This window comes from Amblyomma mixtum, chromosome 3 (assembly GCF_055824585.1).
Source record: "Amblyomma mixtum isolate Tamu chromosome 3, ASM5582458v1, whole genome shotgun sequence".
Lineage (NCBI taxonomy): Eukaryota > Metazoa > Arthropoda > Arachnida > Ixodida > Ixodidae > Amblyomma > Amblyomma mixtum.
In genome coordinates this window covers 320,456,494-320,475,751 of record NC_143014.1, presented here as the reverse complement: position 1 = coordinate 320,475,751, position 19,258 = coordinate 320,456,494, and positions in this window count along the sequence as shown.

The window sequence follows — 19,258 nt, the reverse complement described above, 5'->3', positions numbered from 1 at the left end:
TGCTTGGTATGGTGAAGGTGATGCTTGGTATGGTGAAGGTGATGCTTGCTATGGTAAAGGTGATGCTTGCTATGGTGAAGGTGATGCTTGCTATGGTAAAGGTGATGCTTGCTATGGTGAAGGTGACGCTTGCTGTGGTGAAGGTGACGCTTGCTGTGGTGAAGGTGACTCTTGCTATGGTGAAGGTGACGCTTGCTATGGTGAAGGTGACGCTTGCTGTGGTGAAGGTGACGCTTGCTATGGTGAAGGTGACGCTTGCTATGGTGAAGGTGACGCTTGCTGTGGTGAAGGTGACGCTTGCTATGGTGAAGGTGACGCTTGCTGTGGTGAAGGTGATGCTTGCTATGGTGGAGGTGATGCTTGCTATGGTGGAGGTGATGCTTGCTATGGTGAAGGTGATGCTTGCTATGGTGAAGGTGATGCTTGCTATGGTGGAGGTGATGCTTGCTGTGCTGGAGGTGATGCTTGCTATGGTGGAGGTGATGCTTGCTATGGTGAAGGTGATGCTTGCTATGGTGAAGGTGATGCTTGCTATGGTGCAGGTGATGCTTGTTATGGTGAAGGTGATCCTTGCTATGGTGGAGGTGATGCTTGCTATGGTGGAGCTGATGCTTGCTATGGTGAATGTGCTGCTTGCTATGGTGAAGGTGATGCTTGCTATGGTGGAGGTGATGCTTGCTATGGTGGAGGTGATGCTTGCTATGGTGGAGGTGATGCTTGCTATGGTGGAGGTGATGCTTGCTATGGTGAAGGTGATGCTTGCTATGGTGAAGGTGATGCTTGCTATGGTGAAGGTGATGCTTGCTATGGTGAAGGTGATGCTTGCTATGGTGAAGGTGATGCTTGCTATGGTGAAGGTGATGCTTGCTATGGTGAAGGTGATGCTTGCTATGGTGAAGGTGATGCTTGCTATGGTGAAGGTGATGCTTGCTATGGTGAAGGTGATGCTTGCTATGGTGAAGGTGATGCCTGCTATGGTGAAGGTGATGCTTGCTATGGTGAAGGTGATGCTTGCTGTGGTGAAGGTGATGCTTGCTGTGGTGAAGGTGATGCTTTCTATGGTGAAGGTGATGCTTGCTATGGTGAAGGTTATGCTTGCTATGGTGAAGGTGATGCTTGCTATGGTGGAGGTGATGCTTGCTATGGTGGAGGTGATGCTTGCTATGGTGGAGGTGATGCTTGCTATGGTGGAGGTGATGCTTGCTATGGTGAAGGTGATGCTTGCTATGGTGAAGGTGATGCTTGCTATGGTGAAGGTGATGCTTGCTATGGTGAAGGTGATGCTTGCTATGGTGAAGGTGATGCTTGCTATGGTGAAGGTGATGCTTGCTATGGTGAAGGTGATGCTTGCTATGGTGAAGGTGATGCTTGCTATGGTGAAGGTGATGCTTGCTATGGTGAAGGTGATGCTTGCTATGGTGAAGGTGATGCTTGCTATGGTGAAGGTGATGCTTGCTATGGTGAAGGTGATGCTTGCTATGGTGAAGGTGATGCTTGCTACGGTGAAGGTGATGCTTGCTATGGTGAAGGTGATGCTTGCTATGGTGAAGGTGATGCTTTCTATGGTGAAGGTGATGCTTTCTATGGTGAAGGTGATGCTTGCTATGGTGAAGGTGATGTTGCTATGGTGAAGGTGATGCTTGGTATGGTGAAGGTGATGCTTGGTATGGTGAAGGTGATGCTTGGTATGGTGAAGGTGATGCTTGGTATGGTGAAGGTGATCCTTGGTATGGTGAAGGTGATGCTTGGTATGGTGAAGGTGATGCTTGGTATGGTGAAGGTGATGCTTGCTATGGTGAAGGTGATGCTTGCTATGGTGAAGGTGATGCTTGCTATGGTGAAGGTGATGCTTGCTATGGTGAAGGTGATGCTTGCTATGGTGAAGGTGATGCTTGCTATGGTGAAGGTGATGCTTGCTATGGTGTAGGTGATGCTTGCTATGGTGAAGGTGATGCTTGCTATGGTGAAGGTGATGCTTGCTATGGCGAAGGTGTTGCTTGCTGTGGAGAAGGTGATGCTTGCTGTGGTGAAGGTGATGCTTGCTATGGTGAATGTGATGCTTGCTGTGGTGAAGGTGATGCTTGGTATGGTGAAGGTGATGCTTGGTATGGTGAAGGTGATGCTTGGTATGGTGAAGGTGATGCTTGGTATGGTGAAGGTGATGCTTGGTATGGTGAAGGTGATGCTTGCTATGGTAAAGGTGATGCTTGCTATGGTGAAGGTGATGCTTGCTATGGTAAAGGTGATGCTTGCTATGGTGAAGGTGACGCTTGCTGTGGTGAAGGTGACGCTTGCTGTGGTGAAGGTGACTCTTGCTATGGTGAAGGTGACGCTTGCTATGGTGAAGGTGACGCTTGCTGTGGTGAAGGTGACGCTTGCTATGGTGAAGGTGACGCTTGCTATGGTGAAGGTGACGCTTGCTGTGGTGAAGGTGACGCTTGCTATGGTGAAGGTGACGCTTGCTGTGGTGAAGGTGATGCTTGCTATGGTGGAGGTGATGCTTGCTATGGTGGAGGTGATGCTTGCTATGGTGAAGGTGATGCTTGCTATGGTGAAGGTGATGCTTGCTATGGTGGAGGTGATGCTTGCTGTGCTGGAGGTGATGCTTGCTATGGTGGAGGTGATGCTTGCTATGGTGAAGGTGATGCTTGCTATGGTGAAGGTGATGCTTGCTATGGTGCAGGTGATGCTTGTTATGGTGAAGGTGATCCTTGCTATGGTGGAGGTGATGCTTGCTATGGTGGAGCTGATGCTTGCTATGGTGAATGTGCTGCTTGCTATGGTGAAGGTGATGCTTGCTATGGTGGAGGTGATGCTTGCTATGGTGGAGGTGATGCTTGCTATGGTGGAGGTGATGCTTGCTATGGTGGAGGTGATGCTTGCTATGGTGAAGGTGATGCTTGCTATGGTGAAGGTGATGCTTGCTATGGTGAAGGTGATGCTTGCTATGGTGAAGGTGATGCTTGCTATGGTGAAGGTGATGCTTGCTATGGTGAAGGTGATGCTTGCTATGGTGAAGGTGATGCTTGCTATGGTGAAGGTGATGCTTGCTATGGTGAAGGTGATGCTTGCTATGGTGAAGGTGATGCTTGCTATGGTGAAGGTGATGCCTGCTATGGTGAAGGTGATGCTTGCTATGGTGAAGGTGATGCTTGCTGTGGTGAAGGTGATGCTTGCTGTGGTGAAGGTGATGCTTTCTATGGTGAAGGTGATGCTTGCTATGGTGAAGGTTATGCTTGCTATGGTGAAGGTGATGCTTGCTATGGTGGAGGTGATGCTTGCTATGGTGGAGGTGATGCTTGCTATGGTGGAGGTGATGCTTGCTATGGTGGAGGTGATGCTTGCTATGGTGAAGGTGATGCTTGCTATGGTGAAGGTGATGCTTGCTATGGTGAAGGTGATGCTTGCTATGGTGAAGGTGATGCTTGCTATGGTGAAGGTGATGCTTGCTATGGTGAAGGTGATGCTTGCTATGGTGAAGGTGATGCTTGCTATGGTGAAGGTGATGCTTGCTATGGTGAAGGTGATGCTTGCTATGGTGAAGGTGATGCTTGCTATGGTGAAGGTGATGCCTGCTATGGTGAAGGTGATGCTTGCTATGGTGAAGGTGATGCTTGCTGTGGTGAAGGTGATGCTTGCTGTGGTGAAGGTGATGCTTTCTATGGTGAAGGTGATGCTTGCTATGGTGAAGGTTATGCTTGCTATGGTGAAGGTGATGCTTGCTATGGTGAAGGTGATGCTTGCTATGGTGAAGGTGATGCTTGCTATGGTGAAGGTGATGCTTGCTATGGTGAAGGTGATGCTTGCTATGGCGAAGGTGTTGCTTGCTGTGGAGAAGGTGATGCTTGCTGTGGTGAAGGTGATGCTCGCTATGGTGAAGGTGATGCTTGCTATGGTGAAGGTGATGCTTGGTATGGTGAAGGTGATGCTTGGTATGGTGAAGGTGATGCTTGGTATGGTGAAGGTGATGCTTGGTATGGTGAAGGTGATGCTTGGTATGGTGAAGGTGATGCTTGGTATGGTGAAGGTGATGCTTGCTATGGTGAAGGTGATGCTTGCTATGGTGAAGGTGATGCTTGCTATGGTGAAGGTGATGCTTGCTGTGGTGAAGGTGATGCTTGCTGTGGTGAAGGTGATGCTTTCTATGGTGAAGGTGATGCTTGCTATGGTGAAGGTGATGCTTGCTATGGTGAAGGTGATGCTTGCTATGGTGAAGGTGATGCTTGCTATGGTGAAGGTGATGCTTGCTATGGTGAAGGTGATGCTTGCTATGGTGAAGGTGATGCTTGCTATGGTGAAGGTGATGCTTGCTATGGCGAAGGTGTTGCTTGCTGTGGAGAAGGTGATGCTTGCTGTGGTGAAGGTGATGCTTGCTATGGTGAAGGTGATGCTTGCTATGGTGAAGGTGATGCTTGGTATGGTGAAGGTGATGCTTGGTATGGTGAAGGTGATGCTTGGTATGGTGAAGGTGATGCTTGGTATGGCGAAGGTGATGCTTGCTGTGGCGAAGGTGATGCTTGCTGTGGCGAAGGTGATGCTTGCTGTGGTGAAGGTGATGCTTGCTGTGGTGAAGGTGATGCTTGCTATGGTGAAGGTGATGTTTGCTATGGTGAAGGTGATGCTTGCTATGATGAAGGTGATGCTTGGTATGGTGAAGGTGATGCTTGCTATGGTGAAGGTGATGCTTGCTATATGGTGAAGGTGATGCTTGCTATATGGTGAAGGTGATGCTTGCTATATGGTGAAGGTGATGCTTGCTATATGGTGAAGGTGATGCTTGCTATATGGTGAAGGTGATGCTTGCTATATGGTGAAGGTGATGCTTGCTATATGGTGAAGGTGATGCTTGCTATATGGTGAAGGTGATGCTTGCTATATGGTGAAGGTGATGCTTGCTATATGGTGAAGGTGATGCTTGCTATATGGTGAAGGTGATGCTTGCTATATGGTGAAGATGGTGAAGGTGATGCTTGCTATATGGTGAAGGTGATGCTTGCTATATGGTGAAGGTGATGCTTGCTATATGGTGAAGGTGATGCTTGCTATATGGTGAAGGTGATGCTTGCTATATGGTGAAGGTGATGCTTGCTATATGGTGAAGGTGATGCTTGCTATATGGTGAAGGTGATGCTTGCTATGGTGAAGGTGATGCTTGCTATGGTGAAGGTGATGCTTGGTATGGTGAAGGTGATGCTTGGTATGGTGAAGGTGATGCTTGGTATGGTGAAGGTGATGCTTGCTATGGTAAAGGTGATGCTTGGTATGGTGAAGGTGATGCTTGGTATGGTGAAGGTGATGCTTGCTATGGTAAAGGTGATGCTTGCTATGGTGAAGGTGATGCTTGCTATGGTGAAGGTGATGCTTGCTATGGTGAAGGTGATGCTTGCTATGGTGAAGGTGATGCTTGCTATGGTGAAGGTGATGCTTGCTATGGTGAAGGTGATGCTTGCTATGGTGAAGGTGATGCTTGCTATGGTGAAGGTGATGCTTGCTACGGTGAAGGTGATGCTTGCTACGGTGCAGGTGATGCTTGCTACGGTGCAGGTGATGCTTGCTACGGTGGAGGTGATGCTTGCTACGGTGAAGGTGATGCTTGCTACGGTGAAGGTGATGCTTGCTACGGTGAAGGTGATGCTTGCTACGGTGAAGGTGATGCTTGCTACGGTGAATGTGATGCTTGCTACGGTGAAGGTGATGCTTGCTACGGTGAAGGTGATGCTTGCTACGGTGAAGGTGATGCTTGCTACGGTGAAGGTGGTGCTTGCTACGGTGAAGGTGATGCTTGCTACGGTGAAGGTGATGCTTGCTACGGTGAAGGTGATGCTTGCTACGGTGAAGGTGATGCTTGCTACGGTGAAGGTGATGCTTTGTATGGTGAAGGTGATGCTTGCTATGGTGAAGGTGATGCTTGCTATGGTGAAGGTGATGCTTGCTACGGTGAAGGTGATGCTTGCTACGGTGAAGGTGATGCTTGCTGCGGTGAAGGTGATGCTAGCTATGGTGAAGGTGATGCTTGCTACGGCGAAGGTGATGCTTGCTACGGTGAAGGTGATACTTGCTATGGTGAAGGTGATGCTTGCTATGGTGAAGGTGATGCTTGCTATGGTGAAGGTGATGCTTGCTATGGTGAAGGTGATGCTTGCTATGGTGAAGGTGATGCTTGGTATGGTGAAGGTGATGCTTGGTATGGTGAAGGTGATGCTTGGTATGGTGAAGGTGATGCTTGGTATGGTGAAGGTGATCCTTGGTATGGTGAAGGTGATGCTTGGTATGGTGAAGGTGATGCTTGGTATGGTGAAGGTGATGCTTGCTATGGTGAAGGTGATGCTTGCTATGGTGAAGGTGATGCTTGCTATGGTGAAGGTGATGCTTGCTATGGTGAAGGTGATGCTTGCTATGGTGAAGGTGATGCTTGCTATGGTGAAGGTGATGCTTGCTATGGTGTAGGTGATGCTTGCTATGGTGAAGGTGATGCTTGCTATGGTGAAGGTGATGCTTGCTATGGCGAAGGTGTTGCTTGCTGTGGAGAAGGTGATGCTTGCTGTGGTGAAGGTGATGCTTGCTATGGTGAATGTGATGCTTGCTGTGGTGAAGGTGATGCTTGGTATGGTGAAGGTGATGCTTGGTATGGTGAAGGTGATGCTTGGTATGGTGAAGGTGATGCTTGGTATGGTGAAGGTGATGCTTGGTATGGTGAAGGTGATGCTTGCTATGGTAAAGGTGATGCTTGCTATGGTGAAGGTGATGCTTGCTATGGTAAAGGTGATGCTTGCTATGGTGAAGGTGACGCTTGCTGTGGTGAAGGTGACGCTTGCTGTGGTGAAGGTGACTCTTGCTATGGTGAAGGTGACGCTTGCTATGGTGAAGGTGACGCTTGCTGTGGTGAAGGTGACGCTTGCTATGGTGAAGGTGACGCTTGCTATGGTGAAGGTGACGCTTGCTGTGGTGAAGGTGACGCTTGCTATGGTGAAGGTGACGCTTGCTGTGGTGAAGGTGATGCTTGCTATGGTGGAGGTGATGCTTGCTATGGTGGAGGTGATGCTTGCTATGGTGAAGGTGATGCTTGCTATGGTGAAGGTGATGCTTGCTATGGTGGAGGTGATGCTTGCTGTGCTGGAGGTGATGCTTGCTATGGTGGAGGTGATGCTTGCTATGGTGAAGGTGATGCTTGCTATGGTGAAGGTGATGCTTGCTATGGTGCAGGTGATGCTTGTTATGGTGAAGGTGATCCTTGCTATGGTGGAGGTGATGCTTGCTATGGTGGAGCTGATGCTTGCTATGGTGAATGTGCTGCTTGCTATGGTGAAGGTGATGCTTGCTATGGTGGAGGTGATGCTTGCTATGGTGGAGGTGATGCTTGCTATGGTGGAGGTGATGCTTGCTATGGTGGAGGTGATGCTTGCTATGGTGAAGGTGATGCTTGCTATGGTGAAGGTGATGCTTGCTATGGTGAAGGTGATGCTTGCTATGGTGAAGGTGATGCTTGCTATGGTGAAGGTGATGCTTGCTATGGTGAAGGTGATGCTTGCTATGGTGAAGGTGATGCTTGCTATGGTGAAGGTGATGCTTGCTATGGTGAAGGTGATGCTTGCTATGGTGAAGGTGATGCTTGCTATGGTGAAGGTGATGCCTGCTATGGTGAAGGTGATGCTTGCTGTGGTGAAGGTGATGCTTGCTGTGGTGAAGGTGATGCTTGCTGTGGTGAAGGTGATGCTTTCTATGGTGAAGGTGATGCTTGCTATGGTGAAGGTTATGCTTGCTATGGTGAAGGTGATGCTTGCTATGGTGGAGGTGATGCTTGCTATGGTGGAGGTGATGCTTGCTATGGTGGAGGTGATGCTTGCTATGGTGGAGGTGATGCTTGCTATGGTGAAGGTGATGCTTGCTATGGTGAAGGTGATGCTTGCTATGGTGAAGGTGATGCTTGCTATGGTGAAGGTGATGCTTGCTATGGTGAAGGTGATGCTTGCTATGGTGAAGGTGATGCTTGCTATGGTGAAGGTGATGCTTGCTATGGTGAAGGTGATGCTTGCTATGGTGAAGGTGATGCTTGCTATGGTGAAGGTGATGCTTGCTATGGTGAAGGTGATGCTTGCTATGGTGAAGGTGATGCTTGCTATGGTGAAGGTGATGCTTGCTACGGTGAAGGTGATGCTTGCTATGGTGAAGGTGATGCTTGCTATGGTGAAGGTGATGCTTTCTATGGTGAAGGTGATGCTTTCTATGGTGAAGGTGATGCTTGCTATGGTGAAGGTGATGTTGCTATGGTGAAGGTGATGCTTGGTATGGTGAAGGTGATGCTTGGTATGGTGAAGGTGATGCTTGGTATGGTGAAGGTGATGCTTGGTATGGTGAAGGTGATCCTTGGTATGGTGAAGGTGATGCTTGGTATGGTGAAGGTGATGCTTGGTATGGTGAAGGTGATGCTTGCTATGGTGAAGGTGATGCTTGCTATGGTGAAGGTGATGCTTGCTATGGTGAAGGTGATGCTTGCTATGGTGAAGGTGATGCTTGCTATGGTGAAGGTGATGCTTGCTATGGTGAAGGTGATGCTTGCTATGGTGTAGGTGATGCTTGCTATGGTGAAGGTGATGCTTGCTATGGTGAAGGTGATGCTTGCTATGGCGAAGGTGTTGCTTGCTGTGGAGAAGGTGATGCTTGCTGTGGTGAAGGTGATGCTTGCTATGGTGAATGTGATGCTTGCTGTGGTGAAGGTGATGCTTGGTATGGTGAAGGTGATGCTTGGTATGGTGAAGGTGATGCTTGGTATGGTGAAGGTGATGCTTGGTATGGTGAAGGTGATGCTTGGTATGGTGAAGGTGATGCTTGCTATGGTAAAGGTGATGCTTGCTATGGTGAAGGTGATGCTTGCTATGGTAAAGGTGATGCTTGCTATGGTGAAGGTGACGCTTGCTGTGGTGAAGGTGACGCTTGCTGTGGTGAAGGTGACTCTTGCTATGGTGAAGGTGACGCTTGCTATGGTGAAGGTGACGCTTGCTGTGGTGAAGGTGACGCTTGCTATGGTGAAGGTGACGCTTGCTATGGTGAAGGTGACGCTTGCTGTGGTGAAGGTGACGCTTGCTATGGTGAAGGTGACGCTTGCTGTGGTGAAGGTGATGCTTGCTATGGTGGAGGTGATGCTTGCTATGGTGGAGGTGATGCTTGCTATGGTGAAGGTGATGCTTGCTATGGTGAAGGTGATGCTTGCTATGGTGGAGGTGATGCTTGCTGTGCTGGAGGTGATGCTTGCTATGGTGGAGGTGATGCTTGCTATGGTGAAGGTGATGCTTGCTATGGTGAAGGTGATGCTTGCTATGGTGCAGGTGATGCTTGTTATGGTGAAGGTGATCCTTGCTATGGTGGAGGTGATGCTTGCTATGGTGGAGCTGATGCTTGCTATGGTGAATGTGCTGCTTGCTATGGTGAAGGTGATGCTTGCTATGGTGGAGGTGATGCTTGCTATGGTGGAGGTGATGCTTGCTATGGTGGAGGTGATGCTTGCTATGGTGGAGGTGATGCTTGCTATGGTGAAGGTGATGCTTGCTATGGTGAAGGTGATGCTTGCTATGGTGAAGGTGATGCTTGCTATGGTGAAGGTGATGCTTGCTATGGTGAAGGTGATGCTTGCTATGGTGAAGGTGATGCTTGCTATGGTGAAGGTGATGCTTGCTATGGTGAAGGTGATGCTTGCTATGGTGAAGGTGATGCTTGCTATGGTGAAGGTGATGCTTGCTATGGTGAAGGTGATGCCTGCTATGGTGAAGGTGATGCTTGCTATGGTGAAGGTGATGCTTGCTGTGGTGAAGGTGATGCTTGCTGTGGTGAAGGTGATGCTTTCTATGGTGAAGGTGATGCTTGCTATGGTGAAGGTTATGCTTGCTATGGTGAAGGTGATGCTTGCTATGGTGGAGGTGATGCTTGCTATGGTGGAGGTGATGCTTGCTATGGTGGAGGTGATGCTTGCTATGGTGGAGGTGATGCTTGCTATGGTGAAGGTGATGCTTGCTATGGTGAAGGTGATGCTTGCTATGGTGAAGGTGATGCTTGCTATGGTGAAGGTGATGCTTGCTATGGTGAAGGTGATGCTTGCTATGGTGAAGGTGATGCTTGCTATGGTGAAGGTGATGCTTGCTATGGTGAAGGTGATGCTTGCTATGGTGAAGGTGATGCTTGCTATGGTGAAGGTGATGCTTGCTATGGTGAAGGTGATGCCTGCTATGGTGAAGGTGATGCTTGCTATGGTGAAGGTGATGCTTGCTGTGGTGAAGGTGATGCTTGCTGTGGTGAAGGTGATGCTTTCTATGGTGAAGGTGATGCTTGCTATGGTGAAGGTTATGCTTGCTATGGTGAAGGTGATGCTTGCTATGGTGAAGGTGATGCTTGCTATGGTGAAGGTGATGCTTGCTATGGTGAAGGTGATGCTTGCTATGGTGAAGGTGATGCTTGCTATGGCGAAGGTGTTGCTTGCTGTGGAGAAGGTGATGCTTGCTGTGGTGAAGGTGATGCTCGCTATGGTGAAGGTGATGCTTGCTATGGTGAAGGTGATGCTTGGTATGGTGAAGGTGATGCTTGGTATGGTGAAGGTGATGCTTGGTATGGTGAAGGTGATGCTTGGTATGGTGAAGGTGATGCTTGGTATGGTGAAGGTGATGCTTGGTATGGTGAAGGTGATGCTTGCTATGGTGAAGGTGATGCTTGCTATGGTGAAGGTGATGCTTGCTATGGTGAAGGTGATGCTTGCTATGGTGAAGGTGATGCTTGCTATGGTGAAGGTGATGCTTGCTATGGTGAAGGTGATGCTTGCTATGGTGAAGGGGATGCTTGCTATGGCGAAGGTGTTGCTTTCTGTGGAGAAGGTGATGCTTGCTGTGGTGAAGGTGATGCTTGCTATGGTGAAGGTGATGCTTGCTATGGTGAAGGTGATGCTTGGTATGGTGAAGGTGATGCTTGGTATGGTGAAGGTGATGCTTGGTATGGTGAAGGTGATGCTTGGTATGGTGAAGGTGATGCTTGCTATGGTGAAGGTGATGCTTGCTATGGTGAAGGTGATGCTTGCTATGGTGAAGGTGATGCTTGCTATGGTGAAGGTGATGCTTGCTATGGTGAAGGTGATGCTTGCTATGGTGAAGGTGATGCTTGCTACGGTGAAGGTGATGCTTGCTACGGTGCAGGTGATGCTTGCTACGGTGCAGGTGATGCTTGCTACGGTGCAGGTGATGCTTGCTACGGTGAAGGTGATGCTTCCTACGGTGAAGGTGATGCTTGCTACGGTGAAGGTGATGCTTGCTACGGTGAAGGTGATGCTTGCTACGGTGAAGGTGATGCTTGCTATGGTGAAGGTGATGCTTGCTATGGTGAAGGTGATGCTTGCTATGGTGAAGGTGATGCTTGCTATGGTGAAGGTGATGCTTGCTATGGTGAAGGTGATGCTTGCTACGGTGAAGGTGATGCTTGCTATGGTGAAGGTGATGCTTGCTATGGTGAAGGTGATGCTTTCTATGGTGAAGGTGATGCTTTCTATGGTGAAGGTGATGCTTGCTATGGTGAAGGTGATGTTGCTATGGTGAAGGTGATGCTTGCTATGGTGAAGGTGATGCTTGGTATGGTGAAGGTGATGCTTGGTATGGTGAAGGTGATGCTTGGTATGGTGAAGGTGATGCTTGGTATGGTGAAGGTGATCCTTGGTATGGTGAAGGTGATGCTTGGTATGGTGAAGGTGATGCTTGGTATGGTGAAGGTGATGCTTGCTATGGTGAAGGTGATGCTTGCTATGGTGAAGGTGATGCTTGCTATGGTGAAGGTGATGCTTGCTATGGTGAAGGTGATGCTTGCTATGGTGAAGGTGATGCTTGCTATGGTGAAGGTGATGCTTGCTATGGTGTAGGTGATGCTTGCTATGGTGAAGGTGATGCTTGCTATGGTGAAGGTGATGCTTGCTATGGCGAAGGTGTTGCTTGCTGTGGAGAAGGTGATGCTTGCTGTGGTGAAGGTGATGCTTGCTATGGTGAATGTGATGCTTGCTGTGGTGAAGGTGATGCTTGGTATGGTGAAGGTGATGCTTGGTATGGTGAAGGTGATGCTTGGTATGGTGAAGGTGATGCTTGGTATGGTGAAGGTGATGCTTGCTATGGTAAAGGTGATGCTTGCTATGGTGAAGGTGATGCTTGCTATGGTAAAGGTGATGCTTGCTATGGTGAAGGTGACGCTTGCTGTGGTGAAGGTGACGCTTGCTGTGGTGAAGGTGACTCTTGCTATGGTGAAGGTGACGCTTGCTATGGTGAAGGTGACGCTTGCTGTGGTGAAGGTGACGCTTGCTATGGTGAAGGTGACGCTTGCTATGGTGAAGGTGACGCTTGCTGTGGTGAAGGTGACGCTTGCTATGGTGAAGGTGACGCTTGCTGTGGTGAAGGTGATGCTTGCTATGGTGAAGGTGAGGCTTGCTATGGTGAAGGTGATGCTTGCTATGGTGAAGGTGATGCTTGCTATGGTGAAGGTGATGCTTGCTATGGTGAAGGTGATGCTTGCTATGGTGAAGGTGTTGCTTGCTATGGTGAAGGTGATGCTTGCTATGGTGAAGGTGATGCTTGCTATGGTGAAGGTGATGCTTTCTATTGTGAAGGTGATGCTTGCTATGGTGAAGGTGATGCTTGCTATGGTGAAGGTGATGCTATGGTGAAGGTGATGCTTGCTATGGTGAAGGTGATGCTTGCTATGGTGAAGGTGATGCTTGCTGTGGTGAAGGTGATGCTTGCTATGGTGAAGGTGATGCTTGCTGTGGTGAAGGTGATGCTTGCTGTGGTGAAGGTGATGCTTGCTATGGTGAAGGTGATGCTTGCTGTGGTGAAGGTGATGCTTGCTATGGTGAAGGTGATGCTTGCTATGGTGAAGGTGATGCTTGCTATGGTGAAGGTGATGCTTGCTATGGTGAAGGTGATGCTTGCTATGGTGAAGGTGATGCTTGCTATGGTGAAGGTGATGCTTGCTATGGTGAAGCTGGTGCTTGCTATGGTGAAGGTGATGCTTGCTATGGTGAAGCTGATGCTTGCTATGGTGAAGGTGATGCTTGCTATGGTGAAGGTGATGCTTGCTATGGTAAAGGTGATGGTTGCTATGGTGAAGCTGATGCTTGCTATGGTGAAGGTGATGCTTGCTATGGTGAAGGTGATGCTTGCTATGGTGAAGGTGATGCTTGCTATGGTGAAGGTGATGCTTGCTATGGTGAAGGTGATGCTTGCTATGGTGAAGGTGATGCTTGCTATGGTGAAGGTGATGCTTGCTATGGTGAAGGTGATGCTTGCTATGGTGAAGGTGATGCCTGCTATGGTGAAGGTGATGCTTGCTATGGTGAAAGTGATGCCTGCTATGGTGAAGCTGATGCTTGCTGTGGTGAAGGTGATGCTTGCTGTGGTGAAGGTGATGCTTGGTATGGTGAAGGTGATGCTTGGTATGGTGAAGGTGATGCTTTCTATGGTAAATGTGATGCTTGCTATGGTGAAGGTGATGCTTGCTATGGTGAAGGTGATGCTTGCTATGGTGAAGGTGATGCTTCTATGGTGAAGGTGATGCTTGGTATGGTGAAGGTGATGCTTGGTATGGTGAAGGTGATGCTTGCTATGGTGAAGGTGATGCTTGGTATGGTGAAGGTGATGCTTGGTATGGTGAAGGTGATGCTTGGTATGGTGAAGGTGATGCTTGCTATGGTGAAGGTGATGCTTGCTATGGTGAAGGTGATGCTTGCTATGGTGAAGGTGATGCTTGCTATGGTGACGGTGATGCTTGCTATGGTGAAGGTGATGCTTGCTATGGTGAAGGTGACGCTTGCTGTGGTGAAGGTGACGCTTGCTGTGGTGAAGGTGACGCTTGCTGTGGTGAAGGTGACGCTTGCTATGGTGAAGGTGAGGCTTGCTATGGTGAAGGTGATGCTTGCTATGGTGAAGGTGATGCTTGCTATGGTGAAGGTGATGCTTGCTATGGTGAAGGTGATGCTTGCTATGGTGAAGGTGATGCTTGCTATGGTGAAGGTGTTGCTTGCTATGGTGAAGGTGATGCTTGCTATGGTGAAGGTGATGCTTGCTATGGTGAAGGTGATGCTTGCTATGGTGAAGGTGATGCTTGCTATGGTGAAGGTGATGCTTGCTGTGGTGAAGGTGATGCTTGCTATGGTGAAGGTGATGCTTGCTGTGGTGAAGGTGATGCTTGCTGTGGTGAAGGTGATGCTTGCTATGGTGAAGGTGATGCTTGCTATGGTGAAGGTGATGCTTGCTATGGTGAAGGTGATGCTTGCTATGGTGAAGGTGATGCTTTCTATGGTGAAGGTGATGCTTGCTATGGTGAAGGTGATGTTGCTATGGTGAAGGTGATGCTTGCTATGGTGAAGGTGATGCTTGGTATGGTGAAGGTGATGCTTGGTATGGTGAAGGTGATGCTTGGTATGGTGAAGGTGATGCTTGGTATGGTGAAGGTGATGCTTGGTATGGTGAAGGTGATGCTTGGTATGGTGAAGGTGATGCTTGGTATGGTAAAGGTGATGCTTGCTATGGTGAAGGTGATGCTTGCTATGGTAAAGGTGATGCTTGCTATGGTGAAGGTGACGCTTGCTGTGGTGAAGGTGACGCTTGCTGTGGTGAAGGTGACTCTTGCTATGGTGAAGGTGATGCTTGCTATGGTGAAGGTGATGCTTGCTATGGCGAAGGTGTTTCTTGCTGTGGAGAAGGTGATGCTTGCTGTGGTGAAGGTGATGCTTGCTATGGTGAATGTGATGCTTGCTGTGGTGAAGGTGATGCTTGGTATGGTGAAGGTGATGCTTGGTATGGTGAAGGTGATGCTTGGTATGGTGAAGGTGATGCTTGGTATGGTGAAGGTGATGCTTGGTATGGTGAAGGTGATGCTTGCTATGGTAAAGGTGATGCTTGCTATGGTGAAGGTGATGCTTGCTATGGTAAAGGTGATGCTTGCTATGGTGAAGGTGACGCTTGCTGTGGTGAAGGTGACGCTTGCTGTGGTGAAGGTGACTCTTGCTATGGTGAAGGTGATGCTTGCTATGGTGAAGGTGACGCTTGCTGTGGTGAAGGTGACGCTTGCTATGGTGAAGGTGACGCTTGCTGTGGTGAAGGTGACGCTTGCTATGGTGAAGGTGACGCTTGCTATGGTGAAGGTGACGCTTGCTGTGGTGAAGGTGACGCTTGCTATGGTGAAGGTGACGCTTGCTGTGGTGAAGGTGATGCTTGCTATGGTGAAGGTGAGGCTTGCTATGGTGAAGGTGATGCTTGCTATGGTGAAGGTGATGCTTGTTATGGTGAAGGTGATGCTTGCTATGGTGAAGGTGTTGCTTGCTATGGTGAAGGTGATGCTTGCTATGGTGAAGGTGATGCTTGCTATGGTGAAGGTGATGCTTGCTATTGTGAAGGTGATGCTTGCTATGGTGAAGGTGATGCTTGCTATGGTGAAGGTGATGCTTGCTATTGTGAAGGTGATGCTTGCTATGGTGAAGGTGATGCTTGCTATGGTGAAGGTGATGCTATGGTGAAGGTGATGCTTGCTATGGTGAAGGTGATGCTTGCTATGGTGAAGGTGATGCTTGCTGTGGTGAAGGTGATGCTTGCTATGGTGAAGGTGATGCTTGCTATGGTGAAGGTGATGCTTGCTATGGTGAAGGTGATGCCTGCTATGGTGAAGGTGATGCTTGCTATGGTGAAAGTGATGCCTGCTGTGGTGAAGGTGATGCTTGCTGTGGTGAAGGTGATGCTTGCTGTGGTGAAGGTGATGCTTGGTATGGTGAAGGTGATGCTTGGTATGGTGAAGGTGATGCTTTCTATGGTAAATGTGATGCTTGCTATGGTGAAGGTGATGCTTGCTATGGTGAAGGTGATGCTTGCTATGGTGAAGGTGATGCTTCTATGGTGAAGGTGATGCTTGATATGGTGAAGGTGATGCTTGCTATGGTGAAGGTGATGCTTGGTATGGTGAAGGTGATGCTTGGTATGGTGAAGGTGATGCTTGGTATGGTGAAGGTGATGCTTGCTATGGTGAAGGTGATGCTTGCTATGGTGAAGGTGATGCTTGCTATGGTGAAGGTGATGCTTGCTATGGTGAAGGTGATGCTTGCTATGGTGAAGGTGTTGCTTGCTATGGTGAAGGTGATGCTTGCTATGGTGAAGGTGATGCTTGCTATGGTGAAGGTGATGCTTGCTATGGTGAAGGTGATGCTTGCTATGGTGAAGGTGATGCTTGCTGTGGTGAAGGTGATGCTTGCTGTGGTGAAGGTGATGCTTGCTGTGGTGAAGGTGATGCTTGCTGTGGTGAAGGTGATGCTTGCTGTGGTGAAGGTGATGCTTGCTATGGTGAAGGTGATGCTTGCTATGGTGAAGGTGATGCTTGCTATGGTGAAGGTGATGCTTTCTATGGTGAAGGTGATGCTTGCTATGGTGAAGGTGATGTTGCTATGGTGAAGGTGATGCTTGGTATGGTGAAGGTGATGCTTGGTATGGTGAAGGTGATGCTTGGTATGGTGAAGGTGATGCTTGCTATGGTGAAGGTGATGCTTGCTATGGTGAAGGTGATGCTTGCTATGGTGAAGGTGAGGCTTGCTATGGTGAAGGTGATGCTTGCTATGGTGAAGGTGATGCTTGCTATGGTGAAGGTGATGCTTGCTATGGTGAAGGTGATGCTTGCTATGGTGAAGGTGATGCTTGCTATGGTGAAGGTGTTGCTTGCTATGGTGAAGGTGATGCTTGCTATGGTGAAGGTGATGCTTGCTATGGTGAAGGTGATGCTTGCTATGGTGAAGGTGATGCTTGCTATGGTGAAGGTGATGCTTGCTGTGGTGAAGGTGATGCTTGCTATGGTGAAGGTGATGCTTGCTGTGGTGAAGGTGATGCTTGCTGTGGTGAAGGTGATGCTTGCTATGGTGAAGGTGATGCTTGCTATGGTGAAGGTGATGCTTGCTATGGTGAAGGTGATGCTTGCTATGGTGAAGGTGATGCTTTCTATTGTGAAGGTGATGCTTGCTATGGTGAAGGTGATGCTTGCTATGGTGAAGGTGATGCTATGGTGAAGGTGATGCTTGCTATGGTGAAGGTGATGCTTGCTATGGTGAAGGTGATGCTTGCTGTGGTGAAGGTGATGCTTGCTATGGTGAAGGTGATGCTTGCTGTGGTGAAGGTGATGCTTGCTGTGGTGAAGGTGATGCTTGCTATGGTGAAGGTGATGCTTGCTGTGGTGAAGGTGATGCTTGCTATGGTGAAGGTGATGCTTGCTATGGTGAAGGTGATGCTTGCTATGGTGAAGGTGATGCTTGCTATGGTGAAGGTGATGCTTGCTATGGTGAAGGTGATGCTTCCTATGGTGAAGGTGATGCTTGCTATGGTGAAGGTGATGCTTGCTATGGTGAAGGTGAGGCTTGCTATGGTGAAGGTGATGCTTGCTATGGTGAAGGTGATGCTTGCTATGGTGAAGGTGATGCTTGCTATGGTGAAGGTGATGCTTGCTATGGTGAAGGTGTTGCTTGCTATGGTGAAGGTGATGCTTGCTATGGTGAAGGTGATGCTTGCTGTGGTGAAGGTGATGCTTGCTGTGGTGAAGGTGATGCTTGCTATGGTGAAGGTGATGCTTGCTGTGGTGAAGGTGATGCTTGCTATGGTGAAGGTGATGCTTGCTATGGTGAAGGTGATGCTTGCTATGGTGAAGGTGATGCTTGCTATGGTGAAGGTGATGCTTTCTATGGTGAAGGTGATGCTTGCTATGGTGAAGGTGATGTTGCTATGGTGAAGGTGATGCTTGCTATGGTGAAGGTGATGCTTGGTATGGTGAAGGTGATGCTTGGTATGGTGAAGGTGATGCTTGGTATGGTGAAGGTGATGCTTGGTATGGTGAAGGTGATGCTTGGTATGGTGAAGGTGATGCTTGGTATGGTGAAGGTGATGCTTGCTATGGTGAAGGTGATGCTTGCTATGGTAAAGGTGATGCTTGCTATGGTGAAGGTGACGCTTGCTGTGGTGAAGGTGACGCTTGCTGTGGTGAAGGTGACTCTTGCTATGGTGAAGGTGATGCTTGCTATGGTGAAGGTGATGCTTGCTATGGTGAAGGTGTTGCTTGCTGTGGAGAAGGTGATGCTTGCTGTGGTGAAGGTGATGCTTGCTATGGTGAAGGTGATGCTTGCTATGGTGAAGGTGATGCTTGCTATGGTGAAGGTGATGCTTTCTATGGTGAAGGTGATGCTTGCTATGGTGAAGGTGATGTTGCTATGGTGAAGGTGATGCTTGCTATGGTGAAGGTGATGCTTGGTATGGTGAAGGTGATGCTTGGTATGGTGAAGGTGATGCTTGGTATGGTGAAGGTGATGCTTGGTATGGTGAAGGTGATGCTTGGTATGGTGAAGGTGATGCTTGGTATGGTGAAGGTGATGCTTGGTATGGTAAAGGTGATGCTTGCTATGGTGAAGGTGATGCTTGCTATGGTAAAGGTGATGCTTGCTATGGTGAAGGTGACGCTTGCTGTGGTGAAGGTGACGCTTGCTGTGGTGAAGGTGACTCTTGCTATGGTGAAGGTGATGCTTGCTATGGTGAAGGTGATGCTTGCTATGGCGAAGGTGTTTCTTGCTGTGGAGAAGGTGATGCTTGCTGTGGTGAAGGTGATGCTTGCTATGGTGAATGTGATGCTTGCTGTGGTGAAGGTGATGCTTGGTATGGTGAAGGTGATGCTTGGTATGGTGAAGGTGATGCTTGGTATGGTGAAGGTGATGCTTGGTATGGTGAAGGTGATGCTTGGTATGGTGAAGGTGATGCTTGCTATGGTAAAGGTGATGCTTGCTATGGTGAAGGTGATGCTTGCTATGGTAAAGGTGATGCTTGCTATGGTGAAGGTGACGCTTGCTGTGGTGAAGGTGACGCTTGCTGTGGTGAAGGTGACTCTTGCTATGGTGAAGGTGATGCTTGCTATGGTGAAGGTGACGCTTGCTGTGGTGAAGGTGACGCTTGCTATGGTGAAGGTGACGCTTGCTGTGGTGAAGGTGACGCTTGCTATGGTGAAGGTGACGCTTGCTATGGTGAAGGTGACGCTTGCTGTGGTGAAGGTGACGCTTGCTATGGTGAAGGTGACGCTTGCTGTGGTGAAGGTGATGCTTGCTATGGTGAAGGTGAGGCTTGCTATGGTGAAGGTGATGCTTGCTATGGTGAAGGTGATGCTTGTTATGGTGAAGGTGATGCTTGCTATGGTGAAGGTGTTGCTTGCTATGGTGAAGGTGATGCTTGCTATGGTGAAG